Raw genomic sequence first — 19075 nt, 5'->3', positions numbered from 1 at the left:
CCTACCCTTCTATTGTCTTATACCATTACCAACTTCTGTTTCTCACAAAATGGACTATAAGTGTATCTATTCTATTCTACTCTGAGAGGAATACTTGAATGATAATGTTTTGACCTCAGATAACATATACCAGACTATTACCATACAATGTTGATCCATAAAGCTGCATTATGAAATGTACTGAACAAAAATAGAAACGCAACATGCAACAATTTCAACGATTTTACCGAGTTACAGTTCATATAAAGAAATCAGTCAATTGAAATAAATAAATTAGGCCCTAATCTATGGATTTCACATGAATGGGCAGGGGTGCAGCAATGGGAGGGCATAGGTCCACCCACTGGGGAGCCAGGCCCAGCCAGTCAGAAGGAATTTTCCTCCACAAAAGGGCTTTATTACAGACATAAATACTCCTCAGTCTGCGGTTGTGAGGCCGGTAGACGTACTGCCAAATTCTCTAAAACGATGTTGGAGGTGGCTTATGGTAGAGCAATTAACATTAAATTCTCTGGAAACAGTTCTGGTGGACATTCCTGCAGTAAGCATGCCAATTACACGCTCCCTCAACTCGAGACAAAACTGCACATTTTAGAGCAATCTTTCATTTTCTTCAGCACAAGATGCACCTGTGTAATGATCATGCTGTTCGATCAGCTTCTTGATATGCCACACCTGTCAGGTGAATGGATTATCTTGGCAAAGGAGAAATGCTCACTAACAGGGATCTTAACAAATTTGTGCACAAAATTTGAGAGAAATAAGCTTTTTGTGCGTATGGAACATTTCTGGGATCTTTTATTTCAGCTCATGAAACATGGAACCAACACGTTGCATTTTATATTTTTGTTCAGTATATATGCCTGAGCATTAATACATGTTTTATCAAACCACACTTGAGTTTCATCTTGCAAGTTATTCTGAATATGTGTATGCATTTTATACTGAACTTCATGCTGAGGGAATTCTCTTCCTGTGACGAAGATGCTCCTTGCATTGCCCTGTAGGCTATAGTGTATATATCCACAAGGTGGCGCTGTGGTATCACTTTCTGATTTATCAAACGAACGCTGCACAAGATTGTCCCCCCTGAACATCTCAACTCATAGATTTAGCCTGGCCAATGGTATCCCTCTTCTGGATGGATTGGGCCAATGCCGTAGCTCAGATTGGTGTCCATGTTGGTGTGAGAAAGGGCGTGCTTTCCCTATTTAAGCCTACACCCAGACGTTGTACCTGTAACGGACATTCTCACCGCACATCCCCGTACCAGGTAAATATTGGTAGCTTTAGTATAGAAATGATTCAAAGGCCATCTTGTTATCTCCCTCTGTCTGTTGGTTAGTTTATGCATGAAACCCCATGTTGCCATGATAGTCTAATAACGTTATTCTGGTGGGCGGTGGTGTTATTATGCAATTGTAAGCATTTTTTCAGACGTTTTTAAAATGTATTTTTTTAGACAGAAGGAAGGGACTGTCGGCAGGTTGTATTTTGATTGTCAGTAAAGAGTAGTCTATAGACTATTGGTTATTATTAGGCTATATGATTTATTGTTAGGATATTTAAGGATTTATTTTGATTGTCAGTAAAGAGTAGTCTATAGACTATTGGTTATTATTAGGCTATATGATTTATTGTTAGGATATTTAAGGATTTATTTTGTTTCTGTGTTGACAGCTCTGCAATGCATTTAATGCGCCTGCACCCCCTACACATCATTCCAACTAGGCTATTAAACGTGTCTGTGTTTAAATATTGTATGGTTAGGTTAGGCTAATTGTCATCATCATGGCTATATAAAATAGTTACAGACCTTGGTGTGATGACATGCCGAATATATTTTTAAAAATTAAGTTGTCGCACTGTTACCTAAAGTCCAATCAATGCATGTGATGCTGACGGCGCAACGCCATGGTTCTAGCCTACAGTCTGCATATATATTGGCGGTTCATCGGGGTGCGGTTTTATGATAAAACATGTTCTACCGGTGAGCTCAACATGCCTTAACATGACACATCCGTCAAATTATGTTATTTTTTTACTGAAGATGGCGTTGACACCTATCAATGAATCTGTGCGTTTTGCATAAATTGGTTTGGTGAAACAAAATCGAACCCATCACACCCAGTTATTGCGCACGCGGGCGCCTAGATAAGGTGGAGGTGGCACATGATATGCCATTGGCCCTTGCATGTGAAATCACACTGCAATGTAGACTTTCTAATAGTATGCTAAGAATTGCATTTGTGTTTAAATGAGTAGGCTAGAGGTCAACACAGATCTAATAGACTAGTAAGTAGCACCTTAACATCCTAATGCATGTAGGTTCATTCATTAACATCCTTTCATAGATTTAGAGAATTCAATGTTTCCATCCCAATATGCTCTTTCTGCAGCCTCTCGGAACCAGAACGTACCAGTACACGTTCCTGTATACCAGAACCAGTGCATTGCAGCAAACCTGAGTGCTTGGGTAACTCTCAGTGAAACATAACACCATAAGACAAGCTCTCTCTCTCACCTGACTATTTGTTCTCCTTTGTTAGATGGTAAATGGTAAAGTCATGGGAGTGGTGTGTGTTGATTCAAGTAACTGAATTACGTAACTAGCTAGAGTAGTCCATATGGATTATACGTGTGTGTGCGTGCGTGCGTGCGTGCGAGCGTGCGTGCGTGAGTGAGGTAAAGTGGGTGCGGCTGGACTTCACCTGCATGCACACACCTGTATTCTAGATAACATATTTGTCTAAGGGCTCTGTTTCTTTCTCTCTTTCTCTCTCTCGACATTTACATTCTAACTCTTTCTCCCTCAGACATCATCTAAGATGGGCGACAACAACCCAGTGAAGCAGGGAGTGGAGTCCTTTGACAAGAAGTGTCTAAAGAAGACCAATACAGCTGAGAAGAACACCCTGCCAACCAAGGAGGGTACGTTTCTCTACCCTCCTATCTCCTTTTCTGTCTCCTACCCTGTCTCCTCCCCTTATTGCTCTTACTCCTGTCCCACCCTATACCTGTCTCCCTCTCTCTGTACCTGTCCCCCTCTCCCTTGTCAATTAAATTACATTTAAATTTAAGGGCTTTATTGGCATGGGAAACATATGTTAACATTGTCAAAGCAATGTTAATGAATAAACAAATGTGAAATAAGCAATAGAAAATAACAGTAAATATTACACTCACAGAAGTTCCAAAATAATAAAGACATTTCAAATGACATATTATGTCTATATACAGTGTTGTAACGATGTGCAAATAGGTAAAGTACAAAAGGGAAAATAAACATAAATATGCGTTGTATTTACAATGGTGTTTGTTCTTCACTGGTTGCCCTTGTGGCAACAGGTCACACATCTTGCTGCTGTGATGACACACTGTGGTATTTCACCCAGTAGATCTGGGAGTTTATCAAAATCAAGGTTGTTTTTGAATACTTTGTGGGTCTGTGTAATCTGAGGGAAATATGTGTCTCTAATATGGTCATACATTTGGCAGGAGGTTAGGAAGTGCAGCTCAGTTTCCACCTCATTTTGTGGGCAGTGTGAACACAGCCTGTCTTCTCTTGAGAGCCAGGTCTGCCTACGGCGGCCTTTCTCAATAGCAAGGCTAAGCTCACTGAGTCTGTACATAGTCAAAGCTTTCCTTTATTTTGGGTCATTCACAGTGGTCAGGTATTCTGCCACTGTGTACTCTCTGTTTAGGACCAAATAGCATTCTAGTTTGCTCTGTTTTTTTGTTAATTCTTTCCAATGTGTCAAGTAATTATCTTTTTGTTTTCTTATGATTTGGTTGGGTCTAACTGTGTTGCTGTCCTGGGGCTCTGTGGGGTCTGTTTGTGTTTGTGAACAGAGCCCCAGGACCAGCTTACTTAGGGGACTCTTCTCCAGGTTGATCTCTCTGTAGGTGATGGCTTTGTTATGGAAGGTTTGGGAATCACCTTCCTTTTAGGTGGTTGTAGAATTTAACATCTCTTTTCTGGATTTGGATAATTAGCGGGTATCGGACTAATTCTGCTCTGCATGCATTATTTCCATGCATTGTACCTGTCTCCATCTCTGTTTACAGTATCGACCCTGTACCTGTCTCCCTCTCTGTTTACAGTATCTACCCTGTACCTGTCTCCCTCTCTGTTTACAGTATCTACCCTGTACCTGTCTCCCTCTCTGTTTACAGTATCTACCCTGTACCTGTCTCCCTCTCTGTTTGCAGTAACTACCCTGTACCTGTCTCCCTCTCTGTTTGCAGTTACTACCCTGTACCTGTCACCCTCTCTGTTTACAGTATCTACCCTGTACCTGTCTCCCTCTCTGTTTACAGTATCTACCCTGTACCTGTCTCCCTCTCTGTTTACAGTAGCTACCCTGTACCTGTCTCCCTCTCTGTTTACAGTATCTACCCTGTACCTGTCTCCCTCTCTGTTTACAGTATCTACCCTGTACCTGTCTCCCTCTCTGTTTACAGTAGCTACCCTGTACCTGTCTCCCTCTCTGTTTGCAGTAGCTACCTTGTACCTGTCTCCCTCTCTGTTTACAGTATCTACCCTGTACCTGTCTCCCTCTCTGTTTGCAGTAACTACCCTGTACCTGTCTCCCTCTCTGTTTACAGTATCTACCCTGTACCTGTCTCCCTCTCTGTTTGCAGTAGCTACCCTGTACCTGTCTCCCTCTCTGTTTACAGTATCTACCCTGTACCTGTCTCCCTCTCTGTTTACAGTATCTACCCTGTACCTGTCTCCCTCTCTGTTTGCAGTAGCTAAGTGCCTCCCACTGTTTTGTACAGAGAAAAGACGGCAACACTGCACTAGTATGACATAGGCCTGTTACTGATTAACCGAGAGCCTGGTACACACCTGAGGGTAACAATAAGAGGTCTTTGTCCTTCAACCTAATGCCTTTGGCTGGCCAGGAATTCATCAAATACTCAAAGGTGTGCCCTTCTACTGTAGTGTTAGTAGTGTGTTAGTGCCCTTCTACTGTAGTGTTAGTAGTGTGTTAGTGCCCTTCTACTGTAGTGTTAGTAGTGTGTTAGTGCCCTTCTACTGTAGTGTTAGTAGTGTGTTAGTGCCCTTCTACTGTAGTGTTAGTAGTGTGTTAGTGCCCTTCTACTGTAGTGTTAGTAGTGTGTTAGTGCCCTTCTACTGTAGTGTTAGTAGTGTGTTAGTGCCCTTCTACTGTAGTGTTAGTAGTGTGTTAGTGCCCTTCTACTGTAGTGTTAGTAGTGTGTTAGTGCCCTTCTACTGTAGTGTTAGTGCCCTTCTACTGTAGTGTTAGTAGTGTGTTAGTGCCCTTCTACTGTAGTGTTAGTAGTGTGTTAGTGCCCTTCTACTGTAGTGTTAGTGCCCTTCTACTGTAGTGTTAGTAGTGTGTTAGTGCCCTTCTACTGTAGTGTTAGTGCCCTTCTACTGTAGTGTTAGTAGTGTGTTAGTGCCCTTCTACTGTAGTGTTAGTGCCCTTCTACTGTAGTGTTAGTGCCCTTCTACTGTAGTGTGAGTAATGTGTAGTTTCTCTTCATTTGACTATATTTAAAGTAGAGGTTAAATCTTCACATCCAGGAACAGTACAGCATTGTCCCATTTGTACAGGTACGCCCAATGCATTCCAGTTATCAAGTACACACTTGTCTTACTGCTATCCAGCTGCATTGCAGAACCGTGTTGATCTTTTAGTGGTGCCGTGGCCTTGCGACACTCACCTATTACTGTGGTATTGATAACATTATGCTGAGTAGTCATATAGAACTGGTATTGATAACATTATAGTAGTCATATAGAACTGGTATTGATAACATTATAGTAGTCATATAGAACTGGTATTGATAACATTATGCTGAGTAGTCATATAGAACTGGTATTGATAACATTATAGTAGTCATATAGAACTGGTATTGATAACATTATAGTAGTCATATAGAACTGGTATTGATAACATTATGCTGAGTAGTCATATAGAACTGGTATTGATAACATTATAGTAGTCATATAGAACTGGTATTGATAACATTATAGTAGTCATATAGAACTGGTATTGATAACATTATAGTAGTCATATAGAACTGGTATTGATAACATTATGCTGAGTAGTCATATAGAACTGGTATTGATAACATTATGCTGAGTAGTCATATAGAACTGGTATTGATAACATTATAGTAGTCATATAGAACTGGTATTGATAACATTATAGTAGTCATATAGAACTGGTATTGATAACATTATAGTAGTCATATAGAACTGGTATTGATAACATTATGCTGAGTAGTCATATAGAACTGGTATTGATAACATTATGCTGAGTAGTCATATAGAACTGGTATTGATAACATTATAGTAGTCATATAGAACTGGTATTGATAACATTATAGTAGTCATATAGAACTGGTATTGATAACATTATAGTAGTCATATAGAACTGGTATTGATAACATTATAGTAGTCATATAGAACTGGTATTGATAACATTATGCTGAGTAGTCATATAGAACTGGTATTGATAACATTATAGTAGTCATATAGAACTGGTATTGATAACATTATAGTAGTCATATAGAACTGGTATTGATAACATTATAGTAGTCATATAGAACTGGTATTGATAACATTATGCTGAGTAGTCATATAGAACTGGTATTGATAACATTATAGTAGTCATATAGAACTGGTATTGATAACATTATGCTGAGTAGTCATATAGAACTGGTATTGATAACATTATGCTGAGTAGTCATATAGAACTGGTATTGATAACATTATAGTAGTCATATAGAACTGGTATTGATAACATTATAGTAGTCATATAGAACTGGTATTGATAACATTATAGTAGTCATATAGAACTGGTATTGATAACATTATAGTAGTCATATAGAACTGGTATTGATAACATTATAGTAGTCATATAGAACTGGTATTGATAACATTATAGTAGTCATATAGAACTGGTATTGATAACATTATAGTAGTCATATAGAACTGGTATTGATAACATTATAGTAGTCATATAGAACTGGTATTGATAACATTATAGTAGTCATATAGAACTGGTATTGATAACATTATGCTGAGTAGTCATATAGAACTGGTATTGATAACATTATAGTAGTCATATAGAACTGGTATTGATAACATTATGCAGTAGTCATATAGAACTGGTATTGATAACATTATAGTAGTCATATAGAACTGGTATTGATAACATTATAGTAGTCATATAGAACTGGTATTGATAACATTATAGTAGTCATATAGAACTGGTATTGATAACATTATAGTAGTCATATAGAACTGGTATTGATAACATTATAGTAGTCATATAGAACTGGTATTGATAACATTATAGTAGTCATATAGAACTGGTATTGATAACATTATAGTAGTCATATAGAACTGGTATTGATAACATTATGCTGAGTAGTCATATAGAACTGGTATTGATAACATTATGCTGAGTAGTCATATAGAACTGGTATTGATAACATTATCAGTAGTCATATAGAACTGGTATTGATAACATTATAGTAGTCATATAGAACTGGTATTGATAACATTATAGTAGTCATATAGAACTGGTATTGATAACATTATTAGAGTAGTCATATAGAACTGGTATTGATAACATTATAGTAGTCATATAGAACTGGTATTGATAACATTATCTAGTAGTCATATAGAACTGGTATTGATAACATTATGCAGTAGTCATATAGAACTGGTATTGATAACATTATCGAGTAGTCATATAGAACTGGTATTGATAACATTATAGTAGTCATATAGAACTGGTATTGATAACATTATAGTAGTCATATAGAACTGGTATTGATAACATTATGAGTAGTCATATAGAACTGGTATTGATAACATTATGCTGAGTAGTCATATAGAACTGGTATTGATAACATTATAGTAGTCATATAGAACTGGTATTGATAACATTATAGTAGTCATATAGAACTGGTATTGATAACATTATGCTGAGTAGTCATATAGAACTGGTATTGATAACATTATGCTGAGTAGTCATATAGAACTGGTATTGATAACATTATGCCAGTAGTCATATAGAACTGGTATTGATAACATTATAGTAGTCATATAGAACTGGTATTGATAACATTATAGTAGTCATATAGAACTGGTATTGATAACATTATAGTAGTCATATAGAACTGGTATTGATAACATTATGCTGAGTAGTCATATAGAACTGGTATTGATAACATTATCAGTAGTCATATAGAACTGGTATTGATAACATTATAGTAGTCATATAGAACTGGTATTGATAACATTATAGTAGTCATATAGAACTGGTATTGATAACATTATAGTAGTCATATAGAACTGGTATTGATAACATTATGCTGAGTAGTCATATAGAACTGGTATTGATAACATTATAGTAGTCATATAGAACTGGTATTGATAACATTATAGTAGTCATATAGAACTGGTATTGATAACATTATAGTAGTCATATAGAACTGGTATTGATAACATTATGCTGAGTAGTCATATAGAACTGGTATTGATAACATTATGCTGAGTAGTCATATAGAACTGGTATTGATAACATTATGCTGAGTAGTCATATAGAACTGGTATTGATAACATTATAGTAGTCATATAGAACTGGTATTGATAACATTATAGTAGTCATATAGAACTGGTATTGATAACATTATAGTAGTCATATAGAACTGGTATTGATAACATTATAGTAGTCATATAGAACTGGTATTGATAACATTATAGTAGTCATATAGAACTGGTATTGATAACATTATAGTAGTCATATAGAACTGGTATTGATAACATTATAGTAGTCATATAGAACTGGTATTGATAACATTATAGTAGTCATATAGAACTGGTATTGATAACATTATGCTGAGTAGTCATATAGAACTGGTATTGATAACATTATGCAGTAGTCATATAGAACTGGTATTGATAACATTATAGTAGTCATATAGAACTGGTATTGATAACATTATAGTAGTCATATAGAACTGGTATTGATAACATTATAGTAGTCATATAGAACTGGTATTGATAACATTATAGTAGTCATATAGAACTGGTATTGATAACATTATGCTGAGTAGTCATATAGAACTGGTATTGATAACATTATAGTAGTCATATAGAACTGGTATTGATAACATTATAGTAGTCATATAGAACTGGTATTGATAACATTATAGTAGTCATATAGAACTGGTATTGATAACATTATGCTGAGTAGTCATATAGAACTGGTATTGATAACATTATGCTGAGTAGTCATATAGAACTGGTATTGATAACATTATAGTAGTCATATAGAACTGGTATTGATAACATTATAGTAGTCATATAGAACTGGTATTGATAACATTATAGTAGTCATATAGAACTGGTATTGATAACATTATAGTAGTCATATAGAACTGGTATTGATAACATTATCAGTAGTCATATAGAACTGGTATTGATAACATTATAGTAGTCATATAGAACTGGTATTGATAACATTATGCTGAGTAGTCATATAGAACTGGTATTGATAACATTATAGTAGTCATATAGAACTGGTATTGATAACATTATAGTAGTCATATAGAACTGGTATTGATAACATTATAGTAGTCATATAGAACTGGTATTGATAACATTATAGTAGTCATATAGAACTGGTATTGATAACATTATGCTGAGTAGTCATATAGAACTGGTATTGATAACATTATAGTAGTCATATAGAACTGGTATTGATAACATTATAGTAGTCATATAGAACTGGTATTGATAACATTATAGTAGTCATATAGAACTGGTATTGATAACATTATGCTGAGTAGTCATATAGAACTGGTATTGATAACATTATGCTGAGTAGTCATATAGAACTGGTATTGATAACATTATAGTAGTCATATAGAACTGGTATTGATAACATTATAGTAGTCATATAGAACTGGTATTGATAACATTATGCTGAGTAGTCATATAGAACTGGTATTGATAACATTATGCTGAGTAGTCATATAGAACTGGTATTGATAACATTATAGTAGTCATATAGAACTGGTATTGATAACATTATAGTAGTCATATAGAACTGGTATTGATAACATTATAGTAGTCATATAGAACTGGTATTGATAACATTATGCTGAGTAGTCATATAGAACTGGTATTGATAACATTATAGTAGTCATATAGAACTGGTATTGATAACATTATAGTAGTCATATAGAACTGGTATTGATAACATTATAGTAGTCATATAGAACTGGTATTGATAACATTATAGTAGTCATATAGAACTGGTATTGATAACATTATGCTGAGTAGTCATATAGAACTGGTATTGATAACATTATGCTGAGTAGTCATATAGAACTGGTATTGATAACATTATGCTGAGTAGTCATATAGAACTGGTATTGATAACATTATGCTGAGTAGTCATATAGAACTGGTATTGATAACATTATGCTGAGTAGTCATATAGAACTGGTATTGATAACATTATAGTAGTCATATAGAACTGGTATTGATAACATTATGCTGAGTAGTCATATAGAACTGGTATTGATAACATTATGCTGAGTAGTCATATAGAACCGGTATTGATAACATTATAGTAGTCATATAGAACTGGGCTTTTTGGGCTGGGCATTGAGCTTTGCAGTCCAGCTGCAATGGAGAGGCGGTGCAGTTAGGGGGGGAGAGGCTGCCTTTTGGTGCAGAAAGGGTGTGGACTAAAGAGGGTTAAGTGCAGTCTGAGAGGGTGTGTAGAGGGAGATTTTTAGTGCAGACAGGGAGTGTACTAAAGAGGAGTTTAGTGCAGACAGGGAGTGTACTAGTGAGGGGTTTAGTGCAGATCTAGAGAGGCCTTAGTTCAGACAGGATGGACTAGACTGAAGCCGTAGTTCAGACAGGATGGACTAGACTGAAGCCGTAGTTCAGACAGGATGGACTAGACTGAAGCCGTAGTTCAGACAGGATGGACTAGACTGAAGCCATAGTTCAGACAGGATGGACTAGACTGAAGCCGTAGTTCAGACAGGATGGACTAGACTGAAACCTTAATTCAGACAGGGTGGACTAGACTGAAGCCGTAGTTCAGACAGGATGGACTAAACTGAAGCCGTAGTTCAGACAGGATGGACTAGACTGAAGCCGTAGTTCAGACAGGATGGACTAGACTGAAGCCGTAGTTCAGACAGGATGGACTACACTGAAGCCGTAGTTCAGACAGGATGGACTACACTGAAGCCGTAGTTCAGACAGGATGGACTAGACTGAAGCCGTAGTTCAGACAGGATGGACTAGACTGAAGCCGTAGTTCAGACAGGATGGGCTAGACTGAAGCCGTAGTTCAGACAGGATGGACTAGACTGAAGCCGTAGTTCAGACAGGGTGGACTAGACTGAAGCCGTTGTTCAGACAGGGTGGACTAGACTGAAGCCGTAGTTCAGACAGGATGTCCTAGACTGAAGCCGTAGTTCAGACAGGATGGACTACACTGAAGCCGTAGTTCAGACAGGATGGACTAGACTGAAACCTTAATTCAGACAGGGTGGACTAGACTGAAGCCGTAGTTCAGACAGGATGGACTAGACTGAAGCCGTAGTTCAGACAGGATGGATCTAGACTGAAGCCGTAGTTCAGACAGGATGGACTAGACTGAAGCCGTAGTTCAGACAGGATGGACTAGACTGAAGCCGTAGTTCAGACAGGATGGACTAGACTGAAGCCGTAGTTCAGACAGGGTGGACTAGACTGAAGCCGTAGTTCAGACAGGATGGACTAGACTGATATCGTAGTTCAGACAGGATGGACTAGACTGAAGCCGTAGTTCAGACAGGATGGACTAGACTGAAGCCGTAGTTCAGACAGGGTGGACTAGACTGAAGCCGTAGTTCAGACAGGATGGACTAGACTGAAGCCGTAGTTCAGACAGGGTGGACTAGACTGAAGCCGTAGTTCAGACAGGATGGATTAGACTGAAGCCGTAGTTCAGACAGGATGTCCTAGACTGAAGCCGTAGTTCAGACAGGATGGACTAGACTGAAGCCGTAGTTCAGACAGGGAGTGACGTGAGAGAGGAGCAGGAAGAGAGGAGTTGAGCTGTCACCATGGCAGCAGCCTTGTCAACATGAACTGATCCCTCCCCTCCCTGCTTCCTCCTTTCTCTCGCTGCGTCCCAAATGGAACCCTCCCTTCCATCAGTGTCTTAGATACTCCCTGCTTCCTCCTTTCTCTCGCTGCGTCCCAAATGGAACCCTCCCTTCCATCAGTGTCTTAGATACTCCCTGCTTCCTCCTTTCTCTCGCTGCGTCCCAAATGGAACCCTCCGTTCCATCAGTGTCTTAGATACTCCCTGATTCCTCCTTTCTCTCCTTGCGTCCCAAATGGAACTCTCCCTTCCATCAGTGTCTTAGATACTCCCTGCTTCCTCCTTTCTCTCGCTGCGTCCCAAATGGAACCCTCCCTTCCATCAGTGTCTTAGATACTCCCTGATTCCTCCTTTCTCTCGCTGCGTCCCAAATGGAACCCTCCCTTCCATCAGTGTCTTAGATACTCCCTGCTTCCTCCTTTCTCTCCCTGCGTCCCAAATGGAACCCTTATCCCTACATGGTGCCCGGCTCTGGTCAAAAGTTAAGCACTTCATAGGGAATATGGTGCCATTTGGGATGTAGACTCTTATCTATCTGATCCAATCCTGACCTGAGATACCGCATGCCCACTTCTCAAACTTCATCAATCATGCATTGAAGTCAGTGGGAGGGAGATTATTTGGGTGGATATTAAAGGTCCAATGAAGCCGTTTTTATCTCAATATCAAATCATTTCTGGGTAACAATGAAGAACCTTACTGTGATTGACTTCAATTAAAATGGTCAAAAAGAAACTAAAATAACTTCTTAGCAAAGAGACATTTCTCAAGCAAGAATTTTACTAGGACTGTCTGGGAGTGGTCTAAGTGGGGAGGGGAAAACTGAAAATGAGCTGTTATTGGCAGAGAGGTTTGGAACTCTCTTTCTTATTGGTCTATTAACTAATTTACCTCATGGTGATGTCACCACGGAAGGCTAATTCTCCATCCCACCAAAACAGGCTGGCATTTCAGGTGGTCTTTTCAAACAGCTCTAACACTAAAAGGGCATTATTAACATAACTTTCACAGTTTCACAGTATTATCCCAACCTTATAGTGTGGAAATGTATACACATTGTCTGTTAGTAGCAGTGTGGTAGGAGGTGTGATTTGGGTGGATATTCAAGTTGTTCTCTGTCAGTAGCAGTGTGGTAGGAGATGTGATTGGAAGCGCAGTAGTAAGCATCATGCATGTTCACCGCTCTAGAAACATCCGCTGCAATAACCCCCACCCCAGGACAGAGAATACTGCAATGCAGTGAGGAACCTCTAGTATAGAAATGTAGACCCCTATTGAATTGGGTTGGTTAGGCTTTCTATTTTCAGTTATCTATTTACCAGGTATTTACATCAGTATTACATGGTAATATTAAAATGACATGACAATTACTCTGTTACCATTTTCTATTGTGTAGTCTTCCATTTTATTTCATAAAGCACAATTTCCCCATAAATACCTGTCAAATATCAGACAGGGCTGTACAGTGCGGTATTACCAGCAGGTATACGATAAAGCGTCACACACATTTTGAAGATTTACTGTATAAAGGAGAGGGTTATTGATAACAGGATAAAAGACACGTGACCAATGACAGGAGAAGGAGCCAGCCAGGCTGATAACAAGCCAATGACAGGAGAAGGAGCCAGCCAGGCTGATAACAAGCCAATGACAGGAGAAGGAGCCAGCCAGGCTGATAACAAGCAAATGACAGGAAGTTGAGCCAGCCAGGCTGATAACAAGCCAATGACAGGAAGTTGAGCCAGCCAGGCTGATAACAAGCCAATGACAGGAAGTTGAGCCAGCCAGGCTAATAACAAGCCAATGACAGGAGGTTGAGCTAGCCAGGCTGATAACAAGCCAATGACAGGAGAGGACCCATCTGTCTCACAAGCTGCCTTTCAGCCTGCGCCCCTCCTGAGAGTGGATTCATCCTGTGTTCTATTGCCCAGTGACAGCTCATGATTTTAACGTTCAGTATGATGATTTTAGGACACAGTATCTTCCATTTTGGATTGGTTGTGGTGTCCTGTTTTGAGTGTTTTGGAATAGATTAGGTGATGAACAAATATCTGATAGTTTGGTTACTCAATATGCCAGATATCCATCACAACAGTGTTCAAGACATAGACTAATCACTAACTTCTCTCTCTTCCTCTCACAGATATCGAGCAGGAGAAGAAAGCTGAAGGAGGCTCCAAATGAAACGCCATGTTTCCTCTCCTCCAGTCGTCGTTCTCTCTTCTCCTCCTTTTAAGAAATATGTCTATCATCTCTGCTTCTGCTTCTTTGCGTTTCACCATGTTAATTAATCACAATGGCATTGACTGTGATGCTGTGGGCTTAGGGGTGCATGATTAGTAAAGGGAAGGGCAGTACGATTTTAACCATCAATGTTTTGAATTATGCTTTTTCATGCAGTCTTGGTTGGAAAGCTGGATAAGACATGGTGTTTGTTGAAAAAAAGGAAGAGCTGAGCATGTTGTGTTTGTGTCAATGACATATAATAGTGTCACCATCAACAGTTAACTGTTAACTATGCCCAATGTTCTGCCTGTACACAGTGCCATTCTGGATAAGTTCTGTAACAATAACATGAGAGAAGATATTTTTGTTTTAGTAAAATGAGTGTTGTAGTCTTGTCTTATTTTTTGGGACTTAAGCAATAAGATAAGTGTAATCTTGTGATGTTTTTGTTTATTATATTGAGTATACAATCCTATTAAGAAGATTTTTTTAAATGACGTATGAGTGATTATTAGCTAGTTTTATTTACTGGCAGAGCTAATTCAGGACAGGTTGAAGTGTAATCTGAGGCAGATACCAACCAATGACTGTGAATGACATATGAATGGACAAAGCCATTGATCGCGTGACACCATTCGTTCCTATGTGAAGAATCAATAGCGCATTGAAGCCAAATGAAGTCTGTTAAGATGGCGTCTCATGGAGACCTAATATGCGCAGTTTGAGCTAGTCCAGGAAGTGACTTTGCAGGATAGCCCCTTCTCATTGAGTAACTCAAGTTGAAGGCCGACCGGGGTACTGCAGATTGTCATTAGTAACTAAATTATCCGTGTAACTTGTTCTGTGTCCAATTTTTAAATAATCAGTTCAAGGACATACATCTGGTGTATTAGAAGCAATTATTTGGACCATGATTGTCTTCTAAACATGATTTCATTTGCATAAAGATTGACCACGAAAATGGACATTTTTCCATTCACTATAATCATGGGGCATCCTGTTTTCTGTAAACGATGCCCGCAGTACCACAGTCAGCCTTGAACTCCCATGGCTTCAATGAGAAAGGCCTGTCGTTCTCCCCTGATACAGTACCACAGTCAGCCATAAAATGAAAATATTTCCATTTCATTGTGTGCTACACAGGTATTGCAACACATTTTTCTTATCAGTCTCAACCAAGTGTACCGTAGCTGTGGATGTTACTGGAAGGTGCTGGTGTTGCACAACAACCAGCTGTGGATGCCAACTGATGCCTCCAACTCTAACTACAAACTCTTGCAAATCTGAGGAGTCAAACACGAAACACCCTTTATTATGATCCAACTATTACACCTTCAAAACAACTGTTACCAGGAGATGTTTCCATAGGAACAGCATTGCAGTACAACACAGGGCTGTTGCATATTCAGAGCTGTACAACACTTAGCTGGGTGTTTCCCTTGGATATTGAAATGCAGGCACTACCAAGGTTTTTTTTCCCACAAGTTCTGTATTGCTTGTGTTGTGTTTCACTTTGATGGTGTAGTGCCAGTCTCTGTCCCAAATTGCACCCTATTCCCTATATAGTGCACTCCTTTTGACCAGAGGCTAGCACTATGAGCCAAGGTCAAAAGTAGTGCACTACAAAAGGAATAGCATGCCATTTGGGACATATCCATACTCCTCCCTCTGCCTCTGCAACAGGACCCAGCATGCCAACAGAGAGGTGTGGTTTAGGTTCATAAAACAATAGAATGTACAATCAGTCCTGTACAAGTTATGATCAGGGTTGGGTAGGTTACTTTCTAAATGTTTCTTAACCTTTATTTAACTAGGCAAGTCAGTTAAGAACAAATTCTTACAATAATGGCCAAGAAATAGTGGATTCACTGCCTTGTTCAGGGGTAGAACAACAGATTTTTAACTTGTCAACTCAGGGATTTGATCTAGCAACCTTTCAGTTACTGGCCCAACGCTCTAATCGCTAGGCTACCTGCCACCCCAGGTAGCTGTTACAGTTACTAGTTACTTGTCCAAAATTGTAATCAGTAACGTAACTTTTGGATTATGTAATCTGATCACATTCAGTTACTTTTAGATTACTTTCCCTTTAAGAGTCATTAGAAGAAGATACAAATGTATGTTACCAATTGAATTACATCTATTACAGGATAAATCAATGTTAAAGTTTACATAGCTGGCCATATATGGATGTTAAATTTAACTTTATGGGTTGGTTATATAGGCTTCTTCTAACCCATCGTTTCTACTACATATAATAATACAATAAAATTATATCTTTACATTAATATATATAATAAGTCCAAAAATGGATGTAGCAACTACAGATTGCCCCTTTAAGTCTATCAGAAGTGTGCAAGTCTGAGCATGTGTCCATTAGGCCTATGGAATTATTTTATCAGCATGAATTAGATTGAGCAATAAAAGCCTCACTTGTATTCCATAGGCTGGGATCCGCACTATGCAGCTGTTGCAAGAGCGCATTTTCCACTGGCTGTCCACTGGTTTAAAAAACAATGATTGATAGGTAGCTTAAACTTCTTGAATTAAACCCATTATTGGGTTCAAATCAAATTGTATTTGTCACATGCGCCGAATACAACAGGTGTAGTAGACCTTATAGTGAAATGCTTACAAGCCCTTAACCAACAATGATTTAATTAAGAAGTTAAGAAAAATGGGTGTTAATTAAAGAAATTGAAAATGAAAAATAAAAGTAACAAATAATTAAACAGCAGCAGTAAAATAACAATAGCAATTTGTACATGTAGGTAGAGTTAAAGGGACTATGCATAGATAATAAACAGAGTAGCTGCAGTGTAAAGGAGGGGTCTGGGTAGCCCTTTGATTAACAAATACACATTTCTATTTGGAAACAGCCATCCACAACAACCACAATACGTAAGACACAAATAGCTAAATGAGAGAGCAGCAGTTTGATTTACTTCAGTGTGCTCTGTAGATATCAATAATAAGTGATATCCGTATCGCCGTAGACTACACCACTATGGACTGCTGTCATCCTTACCTCCAAGAGTTTATTCAAATCGGATAATCTTTGGATGCCGACAGCAGTCGTACCATTGGAAGACATAACTTGGACTGTAGCCTACAAAAGCCTATTCCTGCTCTTTTCCCGCGATCCATCAAAAACACATTTGTTGTGTCATCATAGTGGTCTATGATGTGGTCAGACTCGCTCAGGTGGAACAAACGTAAATTTGCGCCTTTTTTCAATTATGATTTGAACTGTCATTGAGAAAACAGAGAAGTGTCTAAATATTTTTTTCCGCAAACATCCTTTCTGAATTTAAAAGTAATCCTCAAAGTAATCATCTAGTTTTTCAAAAGTATCTTTAATCTGATTACAACATTTTTGTTGGTAACATAACAGATTACAGATACAGTTGTTATAGTTGAGAAAGGAAGGAATCATGTCAGGAGATTTAAAACAACTGCATTCCACAATTGATCATGGATCATGCCTCCACGTCTTCCACAGCTCTCCTATTGTGAAAGTGCACATACAGTGCCTTAAAAAGATTTCACATCCCTTGACTTTATCCAAATGTTGTTGTGTTGCAGCCTGAATTTAAAATAGATTCAATTGAGATGTTGTATCACTGGCCTACACACTATACTCCATAATGTCAAAGTGCAATTACATTGTTACAAATGAATTAAAAATGAAAAGCTGAAATGTCGAGTCAATAAGTACTCAACCCCTTTGTTATGCCAAGCCTAAATAAGTTCAGGAGGAAATATTTGCACAACAAGTGAGATAATAACTTGCATGGACTCACTCTGTGTGCAATATTAGTGTTTAACATGATTTTTTTTAACCTTATCTCTGTACCCCACACATACAATTATCTATAAGGTCCCTCAGTCCAGCAGTGAATTTCGAACACAAATTCAACTACAAAGACAAGGGAGGTTTTCCAATGCCTTACAAAGAAGGATGCATATTGGTAGATGGGTAAACAAAAAATAATTCACACATTGACTATCCCTTTGAGGATAGTGACGTTATTAATTACACTGTGGATGGTGTACCACTACAAAGATACAGACATCCTTCCTAACTGTTGCCTGAGAGGAAGGAAACAGCTCAGGGATTTTACCATGATGCCAATGGTGACTTTAAAACAATTACAGAGTTTAATGGCTGTGACAGGACAAAACTGAGGAGTAACTAGAAAGTTGTAGTTACTCCACAATACTAACCTAATTGAAAGAGTAAAAAGAAGGAAGCCTGTACAGAATACAAATATTAAAAAACATGCAATAAGGCACTAAAGTTAAACTGCAAAAAATGTGGCAACGAAATTAACTTTATGTCCTGAATACAAAGCGTTATGTTTGGGGCAAATCCAATACAACACATCACTGAGTACCACTCTTCATATTTTCAAGCATGGTGGTGGCTGCATCATGTTATGGGTATGCTTGTCATCGGCGATGACAAAGGAGTTGTTTAGGATAAAAAGACATGGAAAAGAGTTAAGCACAGGCAAAATTCTAGAGAAAAACCTGTTTCAGTCTGCTTTCCAACAGACACTGGGAGACAACCCCTTTTAGCAGGACCATAGCCTAAAACACAAGGTCAAATATACACTGGAGTTGCTTACCAAGATGACATTGGATGTTCCCGAGTGGCCTATTTACAGTTTTGAATTAAA

The 19075-nt window shown here is 38.3% G+C and overlaps 1 long non-coding RNA gene across 1 annotated transcript; it reads left to right on the top strand.

The window, feature by feature from the left end:
- Positions 1 to 972: 972 nt before the first annotated feature.
- Positions 973 to 14782, top strand: LOC106604326 (uncharacterized). The gene is made up of 4 exons (XR_001328652.2): positions 973 to 1273; positions 2400 to 2476; positions 2817 to 2931; positions 14311 to 14782. It is a non-coding gene; the product is annotated as an uncharacterized lncRNA (long non-coding RNA).
- The last annotated feature ends 4293 nt before the right edge of the window (positions 14783 to 19075 follow it).

This window comes from Salmo salar, chromosome ssa05 (genome assembly GCF_905237065.1).
Source record: "Salmo salar chromosome ssa05, Ssal_v3.1, whole genome shotgun sequence".
Classification (NCBI taxonomy): domain Eukaryota; kingdom Metazoa; phylum Chordata; class Actinopteri; order Salmoniformes; family Salmonidae; genus Salmo; species Salmo salar.
The sequence above is the reverse complement of the archived record's forward strand: the minus strand, read 5'-3'. Positions and strand labels throughout refer to the sequence as shown.